General features: G+C 33.3%; 1 non-coding gene across 1 annotated transcript; it reads left to right on the forward strand.

The window, feature by feature from the left end:
• Positions 1–12,585: 12,585 nt before the first annotated feature.
• LOC118973749 (U6 spliceosomal RNA) lies at positions 12,586–12,692 on the forward strand. The gene has a single exon (XR_005063281.1). It is a non-coding gene; the product is annotated as a U6 spliceosomal RNA (small nuclear RNA).
• Positions 12,693–13,292: the final 600 nt, after the last annotated feature.

Consider the following 13,292-nt stretch of genomic DNA (forward strand, 5'->3'; position numbering starts at 1 on the left):
GACTTTTTAAGTGCAACATTAGAAATTAAAGACAATGAAACAGTGCCTTAACAGTCTGAGGCAAAAAAGATTTTCCATTTAGATTTCTTCAGCAAACCTAATTATTATTTAAGTGTGAAAGAAGATTAAGGTTTTGCAGACATGAAAGATTTCAACGGATTTTGTTTTCCATGCTCTCACTCCTCCACTTTGCTCCCCTCCTTTCCAGGAATCACTGGAGTTGATGCTTCCCTAAGATGAAGGAATAAAACAAGAGGGAAGACTTTGGATCCAGGAAGCAGTTGATCCAAGCCAAAAGAGAAATGGAGGAAATCCTTAGGGTGATGCTTAAGGACAGCATCTAAATGACAGCTGCAGCATATTGCAGCTTACTGTCAAATAAAATTGACACAGACATGTATCCACTGGTTTAAAAAGTTCTAAAAGGGAGATCATCATTTGCACATATGTCTTTCCATATCATTAAATAGATTTTCAAATACCATTTTCTTTTTTTAAAATTCTTTTTTGAGCTTTATTGACATATAATTGGAATATAATAAGATGAATATATTTAATGTATATAATTTGGTGAATTTGGATGTATGTGTACACTTGTGATACCATCACCACAATCAAGGTAATAAACATGATAAAATACTTGATATGTTTTAATGTAAAGAGAAAAAAAATATAGATAATTAGGGCATGGTTTGGAAATGAACCAGCTATAAGAACAGAGAAAACAAAACTAATTGCAAAATAGCAAAAAGGAATGTATTAATATAAGGGAAGTAAAAAAGATTCAAAAGGAACAAAAAAATAATCATACTATAAAATATTGCCCGGTTATGGTTTACATTTATCTAGTTACAACAATAAAAGTACCTAATATCAACTTTTATATATGTATACACACACATACACACACACACACACACACACACACACACACACACACACACATATATATGGAATATGGAGAACAGGAGGATAATGGATGGATGGATGGACAGGGCTAATAAAAGTTTGCTAAATACTCATATCCCAAGATAGGTAGTTAATAGTTAATGGCAAAAAATTAAGAAATGCAGTAAAGCATATTTCTTAAACATATGAGCATTAATACTGAAATATCCACTTAAGGAATTTAATTTGATAGTTTCTAGAACTAGGGAAATGGCACTTTATATTGAGGAAGAAGGTGAGCCAAAGAATACCATGAACTGTATCAATACTGATCAATACAGTTTACCTACTAGATGCTCTGAGCAATTTTCCGGCTAAGATGCCTCTTTTACCTAGAATATCCCAAACTAAGTTTAGATAGAGCTTTTGAGACTGTACTTCTTAAAAAGAAATCCACACATAAATAATCAATTGAGCTTTGACAAAGGGTGCCAGGAAAACGTAATGGGGAAACGATAATCTCTTTAATCAATGGTATTGGGAAAACTGAATATTCACATGCAAACAAATAAAATTGGACTCTTGTATTATATGATACACAAAAAACAACCCAATACTGATTAAAGACTTAAAAATAGATCCTGAAACTGCCAAGCCCCTAGAAAAAAATGGGAAAATGACATTGGTTCTGGCAATAATTTAATGGATGTGACACCGAAATCACAGACAAGAAAGTAACAAACAAAAAAGTGGGACTTCATCAAGCTAAAACGCTTCTTCACAATGAAGGAAACTATCAACAGAATGAAAAGATAACCTATGGAATAGGAAAATAATATTTGCAAACATTTTATTTGATGAAAGGTCCATCTCCAACTATAAAAGGAATGAGCCCAACTCAGTAGCAAAAACTACTAAGAACTCAATTTTTAAAAATGGGCTAAAGACTTGAATAGACATTTCTCCAAAGAAGATATAAAAATGGCTTAACATCACTAATCATCAGGGAAATGGAAATCCAAACAACAATGAGATATTGCTTCATACTTGATAGTTTGGCTACTATAAATAATAAAAAAAACAGGAGTTGGAGAGGATGTGGAGATATTGGAACACATGTGTTCTATTGGTGGGAATGCAAAATGGTGTAGGCCCTATGGAGAACAGTACGGAGGTTCGTTCCTGTGGATCCATATGATCCAGCAATCCCACAGCTAGGTATCTATCCAAATAATCGAAATCAGGATTTCAAAGAGATATAACTGCCCCATGTTCATTGCAGTGCTATTCACAATAACCAAGATGTGGAAACAACATAAGCGTCTATCAGTTGATAAATGGATAAAGAAAAATGGATATATACAACTATGGAATATTATTCAACTGTGAAAAGAAGGAAATCCTGTCAATTGTGAAAAATGGGCAGACCTAGAGGACATTATGCAAACTGAAATAAGACAGTCACAAAAAGAGAAATATTCATGATTTCATTTATATGAGCCATATTAAATAATCAAATTCATAGAAGCAGATAATAGAATGGTGGTTTCCAGGAGCCATGGGGAGGGAAAGATGGGGATCTACTAATCAATACGTATAAAATTTCAGTTAGGTGAGATGAATAAATTCTAGAGATCTGATGTACAACATTGTACCTATAGCTATATTGTACACTAAAAATCTGTTAAGAGGGTTCATCTTGTGTCAAGTGTTCTTATCACATTAAAAAAAAAGAGTGTGATGTTGGAATTATTTTATGAGCACCTGGATCATAAATGCAAGTTTTGTACGAATAAGAAACCTGCGCTGTTCCTCTCCTGTGTGGACACTGTTTTCTGAGGAATCACCCTCTTTTTTTACACATGGTATCACAGGCTACACAGGCCTGAAAATAGTTGGATAAAAAGTAGGAGCAGGGTTGGGCTTGAGTCAGACAATTGCATCTTTGTTGACAGGGGTGTAATAAAAATACTTGAGTAGCAGTATATGATGACAGAACCAACACCTCTTTGCTCATATGTCAGAGCAGGAATTTGGGCCAGGAATAATGTTTCTTAATACAGCAGAACTGCATTCACCACAGGGAATTGGCTAGAATTTCCCACATATACCTGACTTCTTGCTGTAACTGTACCTCTGAGGGGAGATCTCATTACTAACCAGGTAAAGACAAAAGAAAAGCAAGTGTCATTTACCTCTCAGTTTATTACAAAACACTGGTTCAAGATATTTCCTCAGTTGATAATCTGAGGAAGTAGTTCAAAAGAGGGCAACGTATTCAAGATGCAACCAATGAAACAAGACCCATGATGTAAGTGGAATTATCTTTTAAAGCTATACGATAAAGTAAAAATTGCATACATCAAATTGTGGAAAATATGACCTATTTCATAATGAAATTCAGCCCTCCCTGGGACTTCCATTTTGTTTTTAGCAATAAATGCTGGAAGTCAGCATGGTGTCAAGTACTGGTGTCAGCAATGATCTGTATTTATTGGGGGGTTACTATGTTTCTGACACAGTTTATCCATAGCAAAGACCCTATCAGTAAGAACTAGCATTACCTGTCTTTAAAAAGTAAGGCAACTGAGGCAAAGAAGGTTTAAAATTCTTATCTGAGGATAGATCCCATGAAATGGTTGTTAAAAGAATTATAGCTCAGTCTTCATAGCAGAACATGTGTTGTGCTGTGTTACCTCTTCCAAAATGTAGGTCCAAATAATTTTAATATTTACATGAGGAAAATAAAAAACCAAGATGTTTAAAATATTCATAAATTCAGATAACATATCACCTATGTGAATATGAAATAGAATGAGAAATAAAATAATTGATTAGAATCATTTAAGCCAGTTAAGTACAGAGGATACATTATATAAAATATATGGATTGAATAATAGTATTCTGTATCTAAAACCCCACCTTATCTTAACACAAATCAGAAAATGTGGAGGTATGATTCCACATTTAATACAGCAGGTTAAATTTGTCTTATAAAAAGTAACTTTAATAAAAATATACTAACCTCAAAATTTGATAATTGCATTCAAGTAAAGAGATTTAGTTCCACAAGAAGGAAAATATTACTGAAAATTTCATAACAGTTGATTTGAATATAATAGATTCAATATATCAATTTTATAAATTGGAGCAATATATTATTAGCTAATATTAATTTTAGCATATAATTTAGCATGTCAATATACCTCAAGTAATCTGTAAGAGATATGAATCTAATATCAATGGTCAAAAGATGGACATTTCAATCTGGTTTGTTGCACTACTACTAGAATGTTTGCACGTGCTGGTTTGGAGTGTGTTTATTGCACAGAAAGGAACCATTAACATGGCAATGATAAATCATGTAACCAGAAAACAGAAAACAACAAACAAAAATAACATATCAACATCCTCATATTCTGAAATGTGGCATTAGTGGCTAGGGAATATAAATGATCATTTTTTGTTAGCAATTCTGACATTTTCTTATCATGTGCACCATGTAATAGGCATTGTCTAATGTAAAGTCCATATATTTGGTCAATTGTGATTAAAATTGAGAAATGAACAAATCACTTATTTTGTTATAAGTTAAAATGATAAAGCATTAGTTAAGTAGCTCCTTAGCATATTTTGGATGAACGAGAAGAAACGGAAGAGATTCAGATTATGTTTCTACACATTTCTATTGTTATTCCTTGGAGTTAACAGAGGAGACTTTTGTTATTACTATGCCAAAGGTGCGTCTTGCGATCAATTGCACATGCAGCCCCAGAAACAGCAAAACACTTGTTACTTTTCTCCTGAAGGAAATGGAAGATATTCATTAGCTCTGGTTAAACACACCGATCCTTTCTGTCAAAGCGCCAAGACAAGGTCTCTTGGATTCATGGTAACAAATCCTGCAAAAAGGAAATCTGAAAAGTAATTAAGGACTAAGGAGCAATTGGATTTAAGAAACTCAAAAAGTGGCGTGGCACATGATACTCAGGACACGGCAGAGCCGTTCCGTTTGTCATCTCTCCCTTGTATCTCTCACTGCCTTCCTGTTATCAGTGGAAGGATAGCTGTGGACAGTGCACCGTGTGCCCACCATCAGGACACTTCATATTAAAATTCTCCTGAGATTGATTTACTTCTGCCTGGGACATTCATTTTCTGTCTCAGACACCCATACTTACTCCAGCAGCTAAGTATGTACAACATACCTATTTAAACTTTTAGTAATGTAAGTATTAAGCTTTGTCTTTTGAAATCTGCCTTCTGTGGAAAATAGCTTCTGTTTCCACTTTAAAGAAACTAGAATCTACATTTCAACTTTGTAGCTATTGTTAAATACAAAGTCTTTCAATGCATGAATCTTGAATATCTTCTATTACATAAAGATAATTTAAACAAACCAATGTTTTGCCAAAAATAAACCATTTATTTTTAATATTCTCTTATTTGCATCTTATTAAAATAATTTCACATAATGATCTATGAAATGTATTGAAGCCCTTCATGGTAAAACGCTTTAAAAAAGAAAAAATATTGTTCAGTTTATAGTTTATTTCTTGATTTACTCTTGTGAATATGCCTGCCAAGAGACAGGTTTAAAAGGATTCAAGAACAGTATTACAGAAAAATATAAACCTGTAGTTGACTTTAATATATAGCAAAAGTGTAAGCTTAAGTATATTTTCTATTTGAGTTATAAGTTATTATGTATTTGGCCTTTATAAAAATGTAATTTTTCTGGAAAATCATGAAGGTTCTTCCTTTGCAAAAATTTTCTATTACTAAGGTGTTAAAGATTTCTACTCTCTGTAAGCTTCCTTTCTTCAACTGTTAAGTTAATGAAACAACATTTTATTCAGAGCCTATTTTATACAATATACTCAGAAAGCAAGTAATGGGAGACAATGTTAAGTGGAAATTCATTTGCTACATCCCAAAGGCTCCAAAGTAGGATCTGCTTTTAGTTTTAGCAGTCAAATGACTTTAGCCAAAGAAAGGCATGTATTGTACTGCTGTGCTGTCTATTCTGAAGTCAGCAGTCTTAAAGGGACTAAAATACTACACTTTCTATCTTCCTTTTTTTCACCATCAGCTCTTCCTAAGGAAGAGCCCTGCTTATTTGGACATTTCTTTATGTACCTTATGTGTCACTTAAGTGACCTCTCCAGGACATAGATAGTTTTTCTCAACAGAGATGAGTGACTTAGAATAAATGATAAAACCTTAAATAAGCTCATTTTTAAGATACAATTATTTTTCTACAGTAATTTTACATAAATACAATCTTTATGGTTATTTAAAGAATGTTCTCTGTGCAAGCATTTGTCTAGGCATTAGTAGTTCGGTGAAGAGTAAATAATGCTCTCAGTAAGTTGTCACCTCTGGGTGATCTGGGTAATTGATCTTCAAGAAAACTGTGTGTCTGGAATCCAATTATAGTCATGTAATAGACTCAGTACTGTCTTGATAAAATGTGCACTTCTATACTTCTAAGTAGAGTTTGGTTTATAAACTTTACAGTATGTTTAATTAAATACAATATTTGCTTTTCATATATATTAATTGCTTTTCATATATATTTATTTGCTGACTTAACTATATTAAAGTATCATAATGATTTATTTTCATTCTTTCTTGACAGAATTCATAGGGCCCTTTTAAAAGTTCGCTCTGGGAATGAGTCACATGCAAAACTTGATGAAGCAGCATATTCTTTGCCATGTTTGTCTTCCTAATTATAAAGAGAAGTGTTCCATCTAATAACTTCGAACAGTCAGTATTGATGTGAGTATGGCTTTCCAGAGCAGTGTCTTCTGACAGGTTATCACTCATGAGGCTTGATTTGCTTTACCAACAACTAAGAGGAATTCAAAGGCAAGCAAAGTATGGCTAATATACCATAAGCTTGATTCACAAAATTTCCATAGACAATCCTGTTTGCTGGACATCAAATGAGCAATATGAGCAAGATGGGATTTACAATTGCTATCAGTCAATGCAGAGATAAAATGCTTAATTATTTATTAATGAAGGCCAAATTAATCTTCTGAAATGCTTTTGTGTGCATGAGAAACAAGGCTTTATCTTAAAAGGCAAAACATATCAAGTAATGAGCAATATAAAAATTATGCTCTGCTGCGAATTCACATGTGCACCTAGTGTCCCCCATCTCTATGTAATAAGACTGACACTCAATGCATCAATTATTTAATCTCCTTCACTGACAGAATTGATTTGGAATTTAGTAATAAGGGCAGAGGTTGCATGATCTAATTATTTTAAATAATTTTTAGACTTCCACTCGTTTTAAATATCTATATATGTTTACATTTTATACATGATAATATATATGTTTATATGTATAATTTGTTTAAAGCTGATCACTTATGTTTTAATTAGCTATGATAATAGTGGATGAATTTCTGCTATCATTTCCATCTCAAGTAATGGTTTATTTCTTATGGAGAAAATCAGAATAAACAGATGGATGTGTGACTATGGAGAAAAATTATAAATACCAGATATCTCCTTTACATAAAATATGCATAACTTCCTTAATTTAATGAATAAATAGAATACTAAATTAGCTAACACTCCTTTAAGATGTGACTTTCCAAAATATTCCCTTTACAAGATCCGGTTGAATTTTATGAGAGGAAGAGATGAGGAAATGTTATAGATGAGGAAACAATTTGAATAAACCAGCTCAATGTGACAGGATCAAAATATGGCAGATTAAGACTTGCAGCCATGATGCCAAGTTCTGTTCATGCAAGCAGGTAAGGTGTTGTTTCTCTAAAGTCCTTGCACAGGTCCCTTAGGTTTTCCAGGACTTCACCTTCTTTGTCTAAAAAGCCAAGCACCTTAACCAGATATTCTTCCAGGTCTATTTAATTATCTAAAAGTGTATATTTGTGCTTATTTCTAAAGAACTTGTTTCTTTTTGGTGTCTCCATTCTTAAGTGCTTATTATTTAAAAGTAGGAATAGATGACTCTACATAAATGAAATACAGAGAGACAACATACTGTAATTTCAAATAAAGTTATAAAAGGAAATATTACAATATCCAGAGGAAAAGTTATGGAGCAGATGGAGTTTGTTCATGATGTTGAAGCAAACAGAAGAGAGGGGACAGACAAAAGGGAGTCCGAAAAGAATTTTCTTTGCAGTGCTGATGGTGGGGGCAGTAAATGTTAGGCAAAGATACAGAAGGAAAACACAGCAGGCCTTATGCTGCAGATAAATGGTAGGTCAATCCATGGTGCTTGAGAGTATGCTCAACTAAAGAATCTGTTTGCATACTACAGGACAAAAGTTTTCCCACAACTTCTCTGTATGTGATTACAGTTAAGATAAAGGATTTCTGATCATTACAAAATGGCATAGGTTTGGCTCTTATGCTCAGCAATTACTATTTCATCTCTTTGTCTACCGTTCTCACCTTCCTTCCATGAGTGGCAGTCTCTTCTCAAAATAAGGAAATGAAAACTGAATCAAATTGCCAGATCAACTACTCTTTCCCTCTTCAGTTCTATGAAGGAAGAGATTTAATGGAAGAAAATAAAGGGGATTATTTCAGAAAAGCAGCAATTTTATAATGAAAGAATATGTGTATAAGTGAGTATATAAAATAAAAATTAAGACAATGTAGTCTACTAAGTGCTTTAAACATATTGTTGCATTTGATTCTCACAACAGTCCATTATTGGAATGTAAATATTCCTACTTTGCAATACAGGGAAATAAGTCTTAGGGAAGGTAAGTAATTTTCCTAATATTCCTCAATGAAAAGGGGCGAACCAAGAAACAAAACTAAGTGATCTGTGTCCTAAAACTGTGCATTTATTTCATTACAGTGTGTTACTTCAAAGGAAGAAAAATTACCAAAGCTGGTTTCTTCCACAGTTGTTATTGTTAGTATTTTTAAGGGAAAAAATCACATATGGTAAATTGTGTAGATTATCTTAAATGTACTATTGAATGAGTTGTGATGAATGTTTACACCCTTGCAACCAAAATTCCCACTGTTACAGAACAATGGTTCTGTATAGATAATTTTTCTTCTTCCTTTCAAAAATCAATTTATTTTATTTCATTTTTTGCACTGTTGTAACTGACTAGGATCGCTAATAAATGTTGTATATAAATGGAGAGAGCATATATATAACATTCTGTTCTTAGTCTGTTAATTATTTTAGTCAAAAATTGGTACTGAATTTTTTCAAAACTATTTTCTGATTCTATTGACATGGTCATGGTTTTCATATGATGCGTTACATTGGTTGATATCAGAATTTTGAAACAAACTCATCTTGTGATAAACTCCACTTAGTAATGATTTATTATCCTTTTAAAAGTATATGCAACTTATTTTTCCAATGTTTCAGTACAGATTATTCTAGTTAAGCTATGAGTTCTATTTGTCTTCATTTTTTCCTTCTGAAACGTTAGTAAGATTTAGCTATTTTCTTGAGGATGGCTGTTAATAGAACCCAGGAAAGTCAGCAAGTTTCTGCCTCAGGGAAACTGATCTGGTAAATGCATTCTTAGGAGCTAACCAGAGGGAACATGACATGAGTCAGAAGTGCTAGTAATGGCCATACAAAGATACCAAGTTCTAATCACTGGGACTTGCAATGTTACATTGTTTAGAAAAAGAGTGATTATTACCTGATTAATTAATAAATCAGATGTAAGTACATTAAAAAATCTTAGATGAGGAAGTTGTCTGGGATTGTCCAGGTGGCCTCACTGCCATCACGAGTGTCCTTGTAAAAGAGATAAAAAGGGAGATGAGACACGGAGAAGGTATTATATGAAGGCAGATATTGAAGTGATGTGGCCATGAGTGTAGAAACAACTAGGAAGGCCTAGAGCCACCCAAAAGCTGGTCAAAGCAAGAAACAGATTCTCCTCTAGAACCTTCAGAGGGAATATGACCTTGCTGAAACCCTGATTTAGGTTTCTGGAGAGAAATAGGTTTCCCTTGTTTTACTTCACCATGTTCATGGTAATTTGTTAAGGCAGCCACAGGACACTGATATGAGGGGAGAATAACATGGACCATGCGTGCATACCATACTGGGAATTTAAATGGTCTCACCCAGGGATATCTATATAGTTCCTTGATTCTGATGGGCTGTAACTACGTGGGAATTATTCTGAGGAATTTAATCCCTTACTTCCTAAACATGGATCACCTGAGACCCAAATATTATTTTTTAAGTGGATTTTAAGGTAATTGTTATAATAAACTAATGGAAAAAGGAATTTTAAGAATCCAATAGCCGAACTATTTTAAGTTATTGACTCCTTAGCCATGATTTTTTTAAGAGTGTTCATTCTAGGTTGCTTAAGTATAACTCAAGAAAAGGAGTGTTAAAGATAAAGTAAATAGGGAACAAAGGGGAGTGGGCTTTATTATACATTAGAAAATAGGACATTGCAAATAGTGACTATAATACCCTTAGATGAATAAATACAAATCAAATTTCTCCTGAGGTTTCACCCAGGCCCATGTAACAAATTTTGCTCTGTTGGCCTAGAGTGGGCAGAAGAATCTATCCTCAAAGTCATAGGTTTCTAATGAAAATATTTCCAGACATCCTGGGTTTTTTGATTATATGTATCATTATGACTTTAGCTTACTCTGAAAATATTTTCTCTCAAATCATTCTCTGCAATATCAACAACTGAGTACACCTCATAGTTCTTTCAGGAGGCCAACCTGTAGCCTAAAGATCATAGAAGGAGATTTCAGGTAGGCGATGAGACTGAACATCTCAGATTAATTTACATCAGCATTTAAAAATCAAAATTGAGAAGAGAGGAATCCCCTGGGAGTGTATTAGCATAAGGGCCTTGGCTTTTATGTAAGACATTTATGAATTAGGTGATAACAGTGAGGAGTAGAATGCATTGAAAATAGTGATAGAGATTTTTCTGTAATTCTCAGCAGAAGATACCTCAAATATTCTAAGTATGATTTGATATATTGAGATGCAAAATCAATTTTACTACACAAACCAATGTTATTCATAAGACTTCTACACATTTTTATTACAAAAACACACCCATCATGGTAAATTCTGCTTTTGCATCACATCCATCAAAAATATATATCTGCATTACACACTACATTAGTGAGGGTATTTCTTTCAGTAGTACAGAGGAGCTAAACTCAAATTTCAGATGTGCAATTAAAAGAATTTTTCACTCTCCATAGATTAGCTATGGCTATTTGAATTTCTGAGGGAACTTCAAGAAAATAATCCTGTATGCTACACATTAAAAACTTCAACTGGAAGTCATAGTAGGCAAGTCAATAGTTATCTCCTGCAAAACTCCAATAAGACCAACTTCAGGATGAGAAAAACAAAAACATATTCTTCCATTAGAATATGCCAAGGTAATCTTGTGGTTTCATTCTCCTCCAGCATCATACAAAACAGTATCAGTTCACACAAGACATTCTGCCTTAGCAAAGATATTTGTTCTGGAAGGGCCCTACTAGCATCTCTCTGTTAGCTCTTAAATTTAGGTCATGCCATAAACTATTACTCAGTGGTTTAGGCTTTACTATTTATTTAGAGACCAAATGTAACAATTGAGTCCCTAGCACATGCCCAGAATTATATATCAACTATGTGAAAGTTGTGGTATTATATCCTAAGACTCAGAGTGGCTCTCTTGAATATATTTGGAAATGACAATTCCAGAAAATTAAGTAGGATTGTTTTGGTCCTTGACCCTTATAATATAAAGCAAGATTAGAGTATCATACCAATTTTGATCATAGTTGTTCTAAAGAAAAGGTTTATACAATGCTCACCACCCCTAGGCCAATTGTATATATTTGTAGGGAAAACAGATGTTCCAATGGCCAGGATCCTCACCTGATGGTAATCTACTTGCCCCCTGAGCATGTGCAATGATGTAATTGCCTACTGTGTAGGTGCATGCTTACACATGTGTTGGCAATGAGCCTTTATAAGCTGTGTTTCTGCAATAAAGAGTTCCCACCAGTGCTCTGCCTGGAGGAGGAGAGGTGTGGATGCAGAGAAGGAGGGGCAGATGTGATTCTAGCACTGGACCTGCCACCATAAGAATAAAGCAGGGTATAAATCCTTTCAACCACAACATTCCACTGTCATTATTCAGTCTCACTGAATCCAGAGAGAACTTTCCCAGGGTTGGAAAACTCCAGTGTGACAATGTTTAAGAAACTGTAACTATTTTACAGTTAATTACTGTTAATATTTAATATGTGCCATTTAACATTTACCTTGTGCCAGAAAGTACAAGGCCACACAACTACATTACTTCTAATTAACTCTTCTGTGATGATTAACTTTGTAAGTCAACTTGACTGGGGAACGAGGTACCCAGATATTTGGTCAAATATTATTCTAGGTGTTAACTGTGAAATGTTTGAATGAAATAAACATTCAAACCAGTAGACTGACTAAAGTAGATTACTCTCTATAAGAATGTGGGTTTGAAAAACTCATCATTTAAAAATGGGTGGAATTCTCTCAATTCCTCATGACTATAAAGTTTTTTAGACTGCCTATATATCATATAAAGTATATTAATGAATAATATAAAATAAAGTTGTGTTTTAATGCAATTTATATATATATACATATATATATTTATGCATATATATCTGTTTCAAGTGTCAAAAAAAGATAGGGTGCTTGCTTCGGCAGCACATATACTAAAATTGGAAAGATACAGAGAAGGTTAGCATGGCCCCTGCGCAAGGATGACATGCAAATTCGTGAAACGTTCCATATTAGAAAAAAAAGATAGGAATGAAATTCATGAATACAGTTGTATAACTATAGTTTAATTAAACTGCAGAGTCACAGTAGGAAAAGTACTTGTTATGCACAAGAACATTTGTAAGACTAGAGAATAATGCCAAGAAGAGAATCAACTTTTTGCCTGAAGAAAAGAAAAATGTTTTGCTCATTTTCTAGTCATACAAAGTCAATATTGTGAATTTATTCATCTCTTTTCTATTAAGATTCAGAATGAAAAAAAATTCTGAAATACAAATGTCATGTCTAAACACTTCCATATTTTCATAGATACTGTCAAAGTGGCACTAACAGATATGGTAAGATTGTTATCATTTTGTTGTTTAGTAACCAGTGTTAGCAGAATTACATTTTGGTTAAAATACAATAGTAAAACAGGGTTCATTTGCCTTACTGCGAAATATGCACCTTAATTTAAAATTACCAAAAATCTCAATATAGCTACTGAATATAATTACTCCATAAACATTTGTTATCCTATTGTTACAAACATACCTCTTGATCAATATATTTTGTTTTACCAATTCCTATAAATACTCTTAATTGTTAAGTATTTTTAAGATGTTAGAACTGATGC

This window comes from Manis javanica, chromosome 8 (genome assembly GCF_040802235.1).
Source record: "Manis javanica isolate MJ-LG chromosome 8, MJ_LKY, whole genome shotgun sequence".
NCBI classification, from domain to species: Eukaryota; Metazoa; Chordata; class Mammalia; order Pholidota; family Manidae; genus Manis; species Manis javanica.